Source organism: Carlito syrichta, unplaced genomic scaffold, assembly GCF_000164805.1.
Source record: "Carlito syrichta isolate Samal-C Ts95f unplaced genomic scaffold, Tarsius_syrichta-2.0.1 Scaffold301006, whole genome shotgun sequence".
Taxonomy (NCBI): Eukaryota; Metazoa; Chordata; class Mammalia; order Primates; family Tarsiidae; genus Carlito; species Carlito syrichta.
The window spans coordinates 940,364-953,151 of NW_007245102.1; positions in this window are offsets into that span (position 1 = coordinate 940,364).

Below are 12,788 nucleotides of genomic sequence, written 5' to 3' on the forward strand. Positions count from 1 at the left end.
CAAAGCCCCTCCCCCATCCAAACTTGCAGTTAGGAGTGAATAAAGAATCCTTCTCTTTCTCTCTCTCTCTCTCTCTCTCTCTCCCTCTCTCTCTCTCTCTCTTGCTTGCTCACTTGCTCTTGGTTAACTGAAAACATGGCAGCTTTCCCTAAAATTATTCATTCTCTTTCAGTTTTTGTGTGTGTGTGTGTGTGTGTGTGTGTGTGTGTGTGTGTGTGTTTTACCAGGCCATTGAACACAAGTGTGTGGTGAGAACCTTAATATGCCAGATAACTCATTAATTGTTTTCCTGTGTTGTCATCTTTTCAACCTGATTAATTTGTGATCCCCTAGAAGAGGGGTGCCCAACTCCTACCCCTCTAGGGTCTGACAGGAGGTGAGCTCCCCGTGTCTCCTACCAGATTAGCACAGGCATTACATTCTCATGTGTTGTGAACCACACACGTGAAGGATCTAGGCTGAAAGCTTATGAGAATATAAGGTCTGATGATTCCCCCCACCCCTATCATGGGAAAAGTTAACTTCCATGAAACTGGCCCCTGATACCAAGAAGGTTGAGGAGCACTGTCCTAGAAAATCTCTGTGTGAATGACCTTAGCTTTAGAAAGCCCAGTATGTAGAAAGTTAGTCTGTACAAATATTCTAAGCTTCACAGTGTTTCCTCAATATTCTTAATAGTTGCCTGGCGTTCATCTTTTGGCCTGTCTTTATCTTGCAAAGGGTTCACTGTTGGGCAGACCATTTGTGCAATATTACTATGAAAACCTTAAAACACGAGAAGGAAATTAGAAATTAGAATCATATGCATAAATACTAGCTTAGTAATGAGTCAAGGAAAGTAACTTTCTACAAAATTTTGAGGGCCTTGTAGGAAATAAAAATCTTCAACGATATGAGGCTATTCTAAGTTGAAATATTGAGAAGTTTGGGGAAAAAGACTTAAGTCAGAGGGTAACTTTGTGAAGAGAGGACTGACATTTATAAATTTTAGTGTATAGGTTGCAATGAGGCCTATAAATTGGAACAACAACAATTTTAAAACAAACCATCTAAATTAATTTTTTATCTAGAATGTGGTAAATGCTATGAAGAAGATGAAAATTGTATCATGATGAGCAATCCAGGATCAAGTAGATGTCTGTAACATTTTTACAATTATGAAATAAAGGAAAATGTGGCAAATCATAGAAACAAAGGAAATATGAAGATGAAAACTAGAACATGATATCTGTACTGCTTTAATCCTTCCAACTTTTCTGAACAGATAAAAGCAATGTTGTATGTTGCTAATAGCTGCTTTAAAATATATTCCCCAAATGAGAAAATAATTGTGCTTACATTACATTGTGCGTATAAACTCAATTATGTTTTTGAAAGTAGATACTGGAAAGTGTAATAAAAGACCTCAAAATAAAAGAACAAAATATCAGCATTCCTTGTATTTTTTATTAAACATCAGGGCGTATTATTACACCTTTTACTCTAAGGAAAAATACCAAAGATCATAAGGTAAAGACGTTGAGGGAAGACTCAGATGGGGCAAAAACCTGAAAGAATTTCAAAAGGATGCGTAAGCATATTCTTTTAGCAGTTTGAGGGAATCTGTAAAGTACTAACTAAATGCTTCTTTTAATTGGCATCCAAAATCATGAATCATGTGAAAATTCATCATACAGTTTACACATGGAACAATTCAGAAGGGGGTGGGACTGGGTGTTGGTCACATAACTATACATTTTTCAAACACCAAAGATTATAGAACTCATAAGTAGTAAGTCCAGAATAAGTGAGCAGAAAGCAAAAGCATGAAGTGGCACTGTTCATAGCCCTCATTATAGCTGCATGCCTGAGGGGGTCTTACTTATAGCTGACCCTTTCTTCTGGTGGCAACTCTGTCCTCTTTCATGCATCTTGAAAGCCTCTGTAATTTCTTAGTGAGAATGATTTGTTGGTTACGACTGACAGAACTACAAAAGAATGCTTTTAAACATTCATTTTAAACATGAGATTACCAGAAAAATACTATGAAAATCCTTTAGATTTTTTTAAGGGAGGGTGGGAGGGTGTTGGAACACCTCTGGCCTTCTGTGGAGTCTTTAAGAGTAGAATGACAACTGTAGTTTGTCTTGACACATGATGACTTTGGTTTGTTTTGTAAAGGTCCTTTGTTAGCGAATCTGTTTTCCATTTAGATGTGAGTATGAATTCCATGGCAGGGTCTGCCTTTGTTCTTCCCTCTACTTACTGAAATGTCAATGCTGTGCTTCCTTGGGTTGAAATAATAAAATAGGTGACTGGATACTTTTTAGGATCCATCACTCTATGGTTACAGCCTATGGTGCCACAGTACGTTCGTCAAATGAGCGTATAATGTTGTTCAGCTAATTGCCCTTGAAAAGAAGCTTCTTGAAAATCTCACAGCTGTGGTGCCCAGATATTGGGTGACATGTGCCACTGGGGTTAGCATGGGAAAAGAAATCTTGATATTTTGTGGTGGAGGTATCTATATAATTCACATCATGTCAGTAGCAAAACCCAACCCAAATCGATGATGGATGCAATGTTTTGAAAGCTGTTGAGTGTTGCTTTGTCACCACGGAAAGGTATTCTCCTCAACACAATAGATAATCCCATTAGCCTCTGGGACTAAATCTTTGTACACATCATCCCCCACCTTCTGCAAACTTTGCTCAAATGTAGTCATTCATATTGCAAGGCAAAGAGACAACATGGGAAACTGGACATAAAAGCATTTTCTGACAGAAAACATACAATGTGTAAACATTTCACACACTCAAGGTTGGGAAATACAAGATGCTCATGTTGTTGGTCTTCATACTTTCACCTTGTGTGAGACTTTATAGGACAGACACTGAAATAAGGGATCTGGAAGAGAAATCAGATGCCACTAATCTAATCAGCTTTAGAACTTCTTGTTTGGCATTTTATCTTTCTTCACTTAATATAACTTCCAAGAATTATCAGGAGTCATATAGTATGTTTGTAATTAGATTTAAGTTCATGAGCTAAGCCATCACCACCTAGTATAGTTATACTAATAGCATAAGGCTAATGCATTCCATCCTCAAGAGGATGATGTCTCAGTTTGCTATGGCTACCATAACAAAATACCACAGCTGGGATGAATCCAACAATAGAAATTTATTTTTTTCACAATTGTGGAAGCTGCAAGTCCAAGGATTGGTTTCCTTGGGCCTTTCTCTTTAGTTTAAAGATGACTTCCTTCTTCCTGTGTTTTCTTTTCTTTTTGTTCTGACATCCTGATGTCCCCTTATGTGTCCTAATATTCTCTTCTATAAGGATACCAGTCACATGGAAAAATGCTATAACAATCCTTCAGCCTTTTTTTTTTTTTTTTAGGGATTTGTGGAGGGGCATTTGTGGAATACCTCTGGCCTTCTGTGGAGTCTTTAAGAGTAAAATGACAACTGAAGCTTGTCTTGATGCATGATGACTTTGGTGTGCTTTAGAAAGTCCTTTGTTAATAAATCTATTTTCCGCTTGGGTATGAGTACTAATTACATGGCAGGGTCTGCCTTTGCTCTTTCCTTTACTTACTGAAATGTCAATGCTGTGCTCCCTTGGATTGAAATAATAAAATAGGTGATTGGATACTTTACAGGACCCATCACTCTATGGTTACAGCCTGTGGTGCCACAGTGCGCTGTCTGCCAAGTAAGCCGTGGTGCTGAGATCACATGCAAAACTGGACATAGAAGCATTTTCTGACAGAAAACACACAACATTTTAGTCACATGGAATCAGGGCCCACTGCTATGGTCTGAATGTTTCTGTTTTAACAAATTTCATGTGTTGAAATGTGAGAGTAGTTGCAGGTAGGGCCATCAGAGACACCTGTCATTACTTTCACCATGTGAGGACAGAGAAAAAGATGGATATCCATGAACCAGAAAATAACCCTCACTGGACACCAAATCTGCCAGTATCTTGATCTTGGACTTCTCAGCCTCCATGACTGTAGAAAGTACATTTTTCTTGTTTCTGGGGGAAAAGAAGGCAATAAAAACTAGAAATATCTTTTGGAGGGTGGGCCTCCCGTGGTGCAGGCTTTGTCAGTTAGGTAAGTGTTCTAAGAACCCCCGGCATCAGTGTACTAGCTAGCATTGTTGTGAGGGGCTGTGTTCAGCTTCAGTTAATTTTTTTGGAGATTGTTTCAATGTGTTTTGCCCATTTTGTGATGGGTGATTTACAGTGCACCTGCCCACACCACGCTGAGTGCTCAGCACTTTTTAACCAAAAACAGCATGACCCCCATGTCCCACTCTCCCTAATTCACCTGACCTTGTTTGGTCAACTGTTTTTTTTGTTTCCTCTGATGAAACAAGTCTTCAAAGGGAAACATTTTACCTATGTGAAAGATGTGAAACAAAAAATGGCAGAAGCCCTAACAGTCATCAAAATAGAAGCATTCAAAAACTGTTTTGGGCAGTGGATAAAGCATCTTTTTTTTTTTTTTTTTTTTTTTTTTATTCAGTGAGGTTTTGCATAGCAGGGAGTCTTTGCAGAGGGCAAGGATAAAGCATCTTTACAGGTGTATTGCATCAAACGGAAAGTGCTTTGAAGGTGACTGAAGTTTAAACATATGAGAATAAATACACAAGTTTTCATAAATAAATTCAGGATGTTTTGGGATCCTCCCTCATATAAGCCACTCAGTCTTTGGCATTTTGTTATAGCAGCCAGAAGAGACTAAGACATCACCCTCTTGAAGAGAGTCCTAATTTGAGCTCACACAGGTTTTCTGCAATGTCCTTAGGGCTGACGGCCCCTACCCCCACGCTTTTCTGCCTAGACAGTTCTCCAGAAGCCCCTTGACATCACACTCCCAGCTATTCCTCTACCCTCACTCATTTCAATCTGATTTATAGACCTTCCTGATGTGTAAAACTCACCAGTCACCTCTGACAGCAACTGCTGCTTTTACTCTGCTGTCGTCTGCAGATGGCACAGTCAACTGGCTCTGCCTGCTCTTTGATAAGAGACATCCACATTTCCCTATGCCCCACCATTGCAGCTCCAGCCTCCCCAAACTGCTTCTATATCCTGAACAACTCTGCTATTTTGCACCTGTAGCCTGATGCAGTGTAAACTCTAATTCTGCCCACCCTGATCTTCCCTCAGCCTGGTCAATTCCTACCAACCCGTGAAGGTTCCTCCTTTAGAAATAACTTCTTGGAGAAGTGTTCCCTGACCCCACAGAACTCAGGTAGCCCTTTGGTACAAGTATTCCTGTACCACCCATCCCTTACGTTATACTTCAGTGGTTTTCAAACTCGTGTGCATCAGGGTCACCCAGAGAGCTTGTGAAAACACAGACTGCTGGTCCCAACCCAGAGTTTCCACCTCAATAGATTTGGGATGGGCTCAATCATTTGCATTATTAACAAGTTCCCCATGATACAGGATGGTACAGATGCTGTTGGTACCGGGACCACACTTTCATGAGAGCGGCTATTTACTTCGATCAACTTCCTCGTATCATCACCAATAAACCCCAAACTCTTTAAGGGCCAGGATTTTTGTCTTTCAAACTGCTGTGTCCAGGATTTTCCACAGGAATATGGTGGCTATCCAACAAATAATTGCTTCCTATATGAATGAATGAACACAGGAGTGCCTTTACATCCAGAGAACACTTTTTAGCATGAGTATGCTTAAAAAGATCTTGTTGTACCAAAACTAATTTAAAATACATAAACAGGAGAACCAGTACTCATTTAGAGAGGGCTAAGTGTCTGAAACTGTAATGTTGTTTATACTGATTTGATATATACACAGAACCATTTTATAGGAACTTTGGCTCGGACTATTTTGCCTCAGGGAAATGTCATAAGATGGATTGCTTAAAGAGAGAAATGTAAAATAAGATGTGAAATCGAGGCATTAGGAAAACTGGTCATTATCTAATGAACACAGAAGGGAGCCAGGAAGTAAATAAATATAAAACAGAGGAGCCGTGAAAACACATTATTCCTCCTCTGGTAGAATTTGAAATTGCAAATCAGAGTTGAGGAGGCGGAAGAAATAAAATTCAGAGACGTTTTTGCAGGCTGTGGCAGCCTTGCCGAGACCTTGCTGGAGAAGCAGAAACAGCTGTGCTCCCTTCAGGCTCAGGCACTTTACAAGAGTGATTTTACTGAAGTTTTAATGTGCCCTGCAGTCCCCAATCTCTACCTCGTGGTCCCCCATTAACCCAGCCCCACAGGGCACACCCTGCTGGGAACCAGCGGGCAACATATCACTGACTCAGCTGCAGCTATGTAAATATTAGCTCTCTGGGACCCCTGAGAAAGAGTAATATTGACTTGCTAGCTCTCTGGGCATTCACTTCCTAATATTTTTCTTTGACTTTCAAAAAGTCGCAAGATGATCAGGTAGAGAGACCCGTGTTGTGAACCAGCTCACCAGTGCTTTACGTTTCTATGATTCAGAAGAGCAAAGCTGTATCTCCTCTTGAACATCTGCAATGAACTGAAGGTGAATGATCCCCAAACTCATATATTGAAATCCTAATCTCCAAGGTTATAGTATGATGGCCAGGTCCTGATGGAAGAGATCAGTATCCTTGTAAAAAGAGACCCCAGAGGCATCTCTGATGAGAGATCCACCATGTAAGGACACTAAAATAATGGCTATTTATAAACTGAAATAATGGCTGTTTATAAACCAGGAAGAAGACCTCACCAGACACTGAATCAGCCAGCACCCTGATCTCAGACTTTTCAGCCTCCAGAACTGTAACCAATACATTTCTGGTTCTTATAAAGCCACCCAATTGATATTACCACCTTAAAGCCATATCTCCAAATACAGTCACATTCTGAGGTACTGGGGGTTAGATCTTCAACATATGAACTTGGTGGGGTGAGGAGGGCACAGTTCTGCCCATAACAGATGGCAACGAGTGAGATTGCCAAGTTCAGAGGGAATTCTTTGTAGTTGGTTAAGGCATGAACCTGGGGAGTCAGGAACTTGCCAAGAGAATGCAAGAGTCTTGTTACTAGAACTGTGGGTCCGTGTAAGAAGGTAACATGTTTCTTACAGCACATGAGGACACTACCTGGAGTTTCTCAAGGTTCCCTAGACTGAAAATAGTTTGGTTTTATGTTTGGGGCATTGTGAATTCACAGGTATGAAAAAGAAAATATGACTTTAGGACACAATAAATGCATAAAAGTGGAAAAACTAGTTGCTCCAGAGGGAACCAGTGTAGACATATGTCAGCAGGTTTGGGAATCAGAAGAGCCTACTTTAAATGTGGACTCTGTTTTCTCTTGTTTGAGAAACTCAGGTAACCAATTAGGCTCAATTTTCTTAACAATAAAAATGTCCTAATAATACCTACTTCACAGGAGTAAATGAGCTAGCATGTATTAAATTACCAATAAATATCACAATTTAACAAATGTAAGCTACTGTCAGCAATATCAGACATAATAATGGCTGCTTTTTTATTGATAGTTTTTTTTTTTTTGAGTTGGAGTCTCACTCTGTCGCCCAGACTGGAGTGCAGTGGCTGCTCCCAGCTACTGCAGCCTCGACCTGCTGGGCTCCAGCGATCCTTCCGCTTCAGCCTTCCAAGTAGCTGGAACTACAAGCGTGCGCTACCACGCCTGGCTAATTTTTTATTTATTGTAGAGATGAGATCTTGCCAAGTTGCACAGGCGGGTCTCGAACCTGCGGGCTCGGGCAATCCACTCACCTCAGCTTCCCAAGGCACGGGATTACAGGCTGAGCCACTGAGTCCGGCTTATTGATAGTTTTTAAGATAAATCAGGTATTACATAGATGTCTTTACATGTCAGATCTCATTTAACTGTGATCTATGAATAAAGTCATTCAGAAGAATCTAGATAAATGTACAAAGGACGTCACAAAAACACGTCTATCACAAATATTCTTTTCTAAGAAATGGTTTGCCAATGTTTGCTAGCAAGTTCAGTCCAAGTGAATTTATCCACTGAACAATAACTTATTCCCAAGAAAATATGACTAAAAATGTTTTTTATTGAAAGGAAGTAAGACTTTATTTATATAGAGTCACAGAATTGTTATATTTCAGTTAATTCAGTGATACGGATGTTGTTTCATAGAGATTAGAAAAGAAATAAGCTGGTCAGAAATGAAGAAGGAGCTCTCATCAGTGGATACAGTTGTTCTGGCTTAGCTGTAAAAGGGATTCGGGTGTATTTAGATAACAGAGGCAGAAGCGCCAGCCAGTGAGGTAGTTTTACAAGGTTCATGTAGTTTTGTGTGTTTACCAAGCTATATCCTCACAGTGTGATGTATCAGGTGGGTATTTTGAAAGGAGAGGAAAAGCAAACCAGTCATGGAAGTTGTTGTATGTCAGTAAAAAACAAATATGTAAACAGTCTCTTCTAACAGACATCTCACTTTGATTCAATTAAAACCTCCAGGACATTTTGCCATGGAAGTGTGAAAATTTGGGTGATTCAATAATTATTTAGATGTGGGCCTGTAACATGATGTGGAAAGAGTAACTTTAAAAGTAGGTTCTCAAGTCACATGCAGATGGGTTTGTGGGGAAGGGGCAAGGACCACTTAAAAACCAGAGGACTTCGGAACAGGGTTATGGAGTTAAACAGGAAGCACTCACATGAACAAAGTCAGGCATGTTTAGGGGCGAATCGGACTTTCAGATCGTGGACGTTTAAGACCACTGGGGAAGATCTGGGTCTTGCGAGGGTTAGCCAACTCTGTCCTCCGTGTTTGTTCACCTGTGGTTCTGTGCCCCCTGGAGACTACATTTATGCAGATGCTGCATGATTCTGGCCTTTACTCTTTTGCTTGGCATCAAATGAGAGGCACTAGGCACAAACAGCACATTAAAAAATGGAGGAAACTGAGGCCAAGGGTTTAGTCCTCCAACTTTCTTCCTGCTAGGTTACTGCACATTGGTTCTTTCCCTCGACCAAAGGCCACACCTCTCACTGGGCAACCTCCAATCTGTTTGATTTTGGTCATGGCTCTCTTCTCTTCCCCTTCAGTCCCAGCTTGGTAAGAGCTTCACCCTAGTGGTAGCCTCAGGGTAGTGTCCCATTATTTTCACTCTGTCCACTTTTGAGTAGATTGTCCTTTGTAAACCTACTTTCCATTCCCCCCACTTAAGTATACCATCTATATTCTGATGGGAACTTGATTGAAATATTTACATGAAAACACAACTGAGAAAAAGAAATCAAATATGTGTTCTGTCTAGTGCCTGAGCGATCCCCCAAAACCAGATTTAATTGATTTGATTTTTTTTCTATTCTCCTATCCTTCTTTCCTGTGGAGATGAATGGACATTTAATGTCACCAAGAATATACGTATGATTCAGAAGCTGTCGTTTGAAGAACGGGCAACCTTGAGGTGGGGAAATCATTTCATGTCAAAATTTGCTATTACCATCGACTAGACGTCATATTTATAAGGCTCTAAAAGTCACCAGAGACATTCTACCATTGTTCAGTGGTGCCAAAGACTGGCTCATGATCAAAGTCATCTAGACAGTTCCCAAGAAGCATATATGTTTATTTCCCAATCTCACTCAAGATCTCCTGCATCAGAATCTCTGAGGGCAGCATCTGGGATTTTATTTATGTTTGTCTGTTTTATTACTTTTAGGCTTTCTAGTCTGTGATTCTGATTTAAGGGGTGAAAAAAGCTAAGGACTGCAGAGATTCTGTAAGTTTCCCAAGCTCAAATAGCAAGAAAGAGGCACCAAGTATGATCCACTGTTCCTGACTCTGTTGTGGAAAGTAAAGGGAATTGAGAAATGGGAGAAAAATCCATAGACACCCTCCAGAGACAGCTAATGCCCTCATTTAGAAAAGCATTTAGCTAAACATTAATTAAGAAAAAAAGGGTGTGTTTCCCAATCTCAAAAATGTCACATTCATTAAATATTCTGTATCTTAAGCAGAATTATCACTTTGGTGTGGACCTTCAGGTCAGCTGTTTCCTACAATGATGTGAGAACAGTTCCCTGATTCTATTTACACACTAGAATTGCAATTCCACAGGAAGGACTCAGTGTTCTGATAAATGAGGGAAATAGTCATTTCATAATTCAGATGATAACCTCAAGCCGTGACTTTGAAGTCTCACTGATGTTTTCCAACTCATTTCCTAAGGAGAGAAGACCTGCCAAAGCCCTCTAAGTAGATAAACAATATTTGGTCGGTGGAAATCCGGAATCTGAAGACAGTCAACTGATCAAAATATTTTCCACTAGAAAATCATACAAAATCACTTACTTTATAAAAGAGTTTCTTCTACCACCATCCTTTTAACAATAAGGTATTAATTAATATATCCTCTCTTCACCGGTGAAGTAAGAATAAAGTAGATAAAGAGAAAAAACCCATTCATGTTAGCTTGGATGAATTTATTTGACCCTTGGTAACTTAAAGCAGATATTTTTTAGCATTCTCAACAGTCTAAAACCAGAGCAGAGAGAATATTTTCCAACAGCAAAATCTTATTTATGGTTAGCCAATTTATCTTCTCCTCTGCCAGCTTTCTTTCTATCAATTTAGGTTGTCTGAGTATGACTGAACAGGTTGCCGAGACAGCCTGAGACGCTCCAAGGGCAAACAGAAAGGTATGATCACTCAACCTTTGGCCCATGTCCTAAGATCTGAAGTACCCCTCATTAGTATCCAGCAACTTCATTGTGACAAGGTAAGGCTAAAGATTTCATTTATTCACCAGCCCCTCCAGGCCCCTGGAATTCTCCTCTGAGTTTTAAGTTGGAGACATCCTCAGTATCGTTTTCAGGTGCTCTAGTAACTTCACAACTTATCTATACAGACTTCTGTTTCTAAATTTGTAAAATAAATGTGATGAGGTATCTCACGGGAACACTAATTTCAGCTGCGTGTTGTTGTGGTTAAAAGAAATAGACAAATAAAAAAGATGCAGGTTTTTTTTTTTTGGTCAGTATTTAGCAATGAGTTACTTTTCATGTTGAGTTTTAAAAACACATTTTCACTTCATGACAAAAAATAGAAACTGGAAATCATATAATTTAGTGTAAGATCTCAATTTTTCTCATTTAATTCTCCCATTCTTTTAAATCCTATGCCTTTTTGAAATAATCTCAGTTAGTTTAAAGACTTGGAATGCCTTTCCAGGCTATGCTCTATTTCAGTCTTGTAATAGAAAAGATATTTGAGCTCTGAAATCCTTTTACAGTTTATCAATAGAGGTTAACACATTGTGCAAACCACTCATGCTCCAAATAATTTTTTTTAAAAATCTATGTACATTAGCATGGCAGTATGACTTTTACTTGGGAATTCTGACCAAAAATTGCCTGATTGGCCACTTGAGGTCACCATTGTTCTCTCGAAACTTGGGAATCCAGTGAAACAGGGATGGGCAGGGGACAAATTAAAAAATAAAATTTCCCCCACGGTTTTATTCTTAATAATAATGAGAAACTTAGCGGGTTATTTTTTTATGACAAATTTCCCTTCTGTTCCTTTACTGATCTGTGACAAATGCATGGGAATACTTTAAACATTTTAAGAGCCCATTCATTTTTTTAAAAATGTGTCTGATTTCAAATGACAAAAATAGAATTCAAAGTGGTTCTAGAACTGTAAGTTTCAAGCGCTTTCCCTTCTTTTGCATGACAACTGAATCCTAATCTTTATTCCTAGAGTTGTTTTCAAAAATAAAATGAATCATTAATCATCTCATGTCTCCAGGGTCTTTGGTTGGATTTCCTAGGATCACAACTTGTGGCAGGAATTCAGGTGGAGATGTTTGACATCAGGTGGGCCTTCAAGGGGAGAGAGAGGAAAACAGGACAGGGAAGACACTTCTTGGGATGTGGTTTCCACTGAAGAGAACGTTCTTCCTCATCCTATGGGGAGCAGGATCTGGAGCATAAATTGCACCCCACAGACAAGTGCACCTCCATTTTTCTGCTTGGTGAGTCTGTAATTAGCTATAGGCTGTAGATGGTGGGGTGAGATGGACGTCACCTTCAGGCTGGGTGGTGCTGACTTGAAGAAGGACACTCTCCAGAGATGGGGCAGCTGTGATCCTCTGTCATCTTAGCAGCTGAGGGCTGGCATCACAGTTGGCACAGTGGCTCAGGGTGAAGCAGCCCCACCACCAACCCTTCAGACAAGCGGAATTCTGAGTTATCGACTTCCAGGCCACACAGAAAGTCACTTTGTTCGTTTAGGAGGGTAAAGATAGCACACCTGTTTTTCTTTTTAAAAAATTATTTATTAATCAAATTAAAAAGAGAGACCAATTTTGCCTAGTAAGAGGAGCTAGATTTGATTCCTGGTCCTCTCTGTAGTGCCTTAAAAAAAAAATCAGTAACTTGATGTTTCTAAGTCACTTTTTTTTTAAAATAGTGAGTAAAATTCTGGCAATTATTAGCAATTTGATTTTTTTGATTATAAATAAATATTCACACCTCAGGTATTACATGGAGCTACTCCCCATTTTATTTTTAGTGCAGGAGTTCAAAACTTCTGAGGCAGAAATAACTGGTAAAGATGGCACATTTTTACTCTGCAAGACACCATCTCGGTCCTTTGCACGAAAATTCACTTTTAACCCTCCCGTCACACCTGCTAGGACGATGCTGTGATCACTTTTTCTTCTAAAAAGGAACTGAGGCCCAGAAATTTTGAGTGGCGCCTAAAATTGTGCGGTTACTATAAAGAACCAGGACTTCAACACAAAGCTGAACTATCCTCATGCAAATCAAGCTACC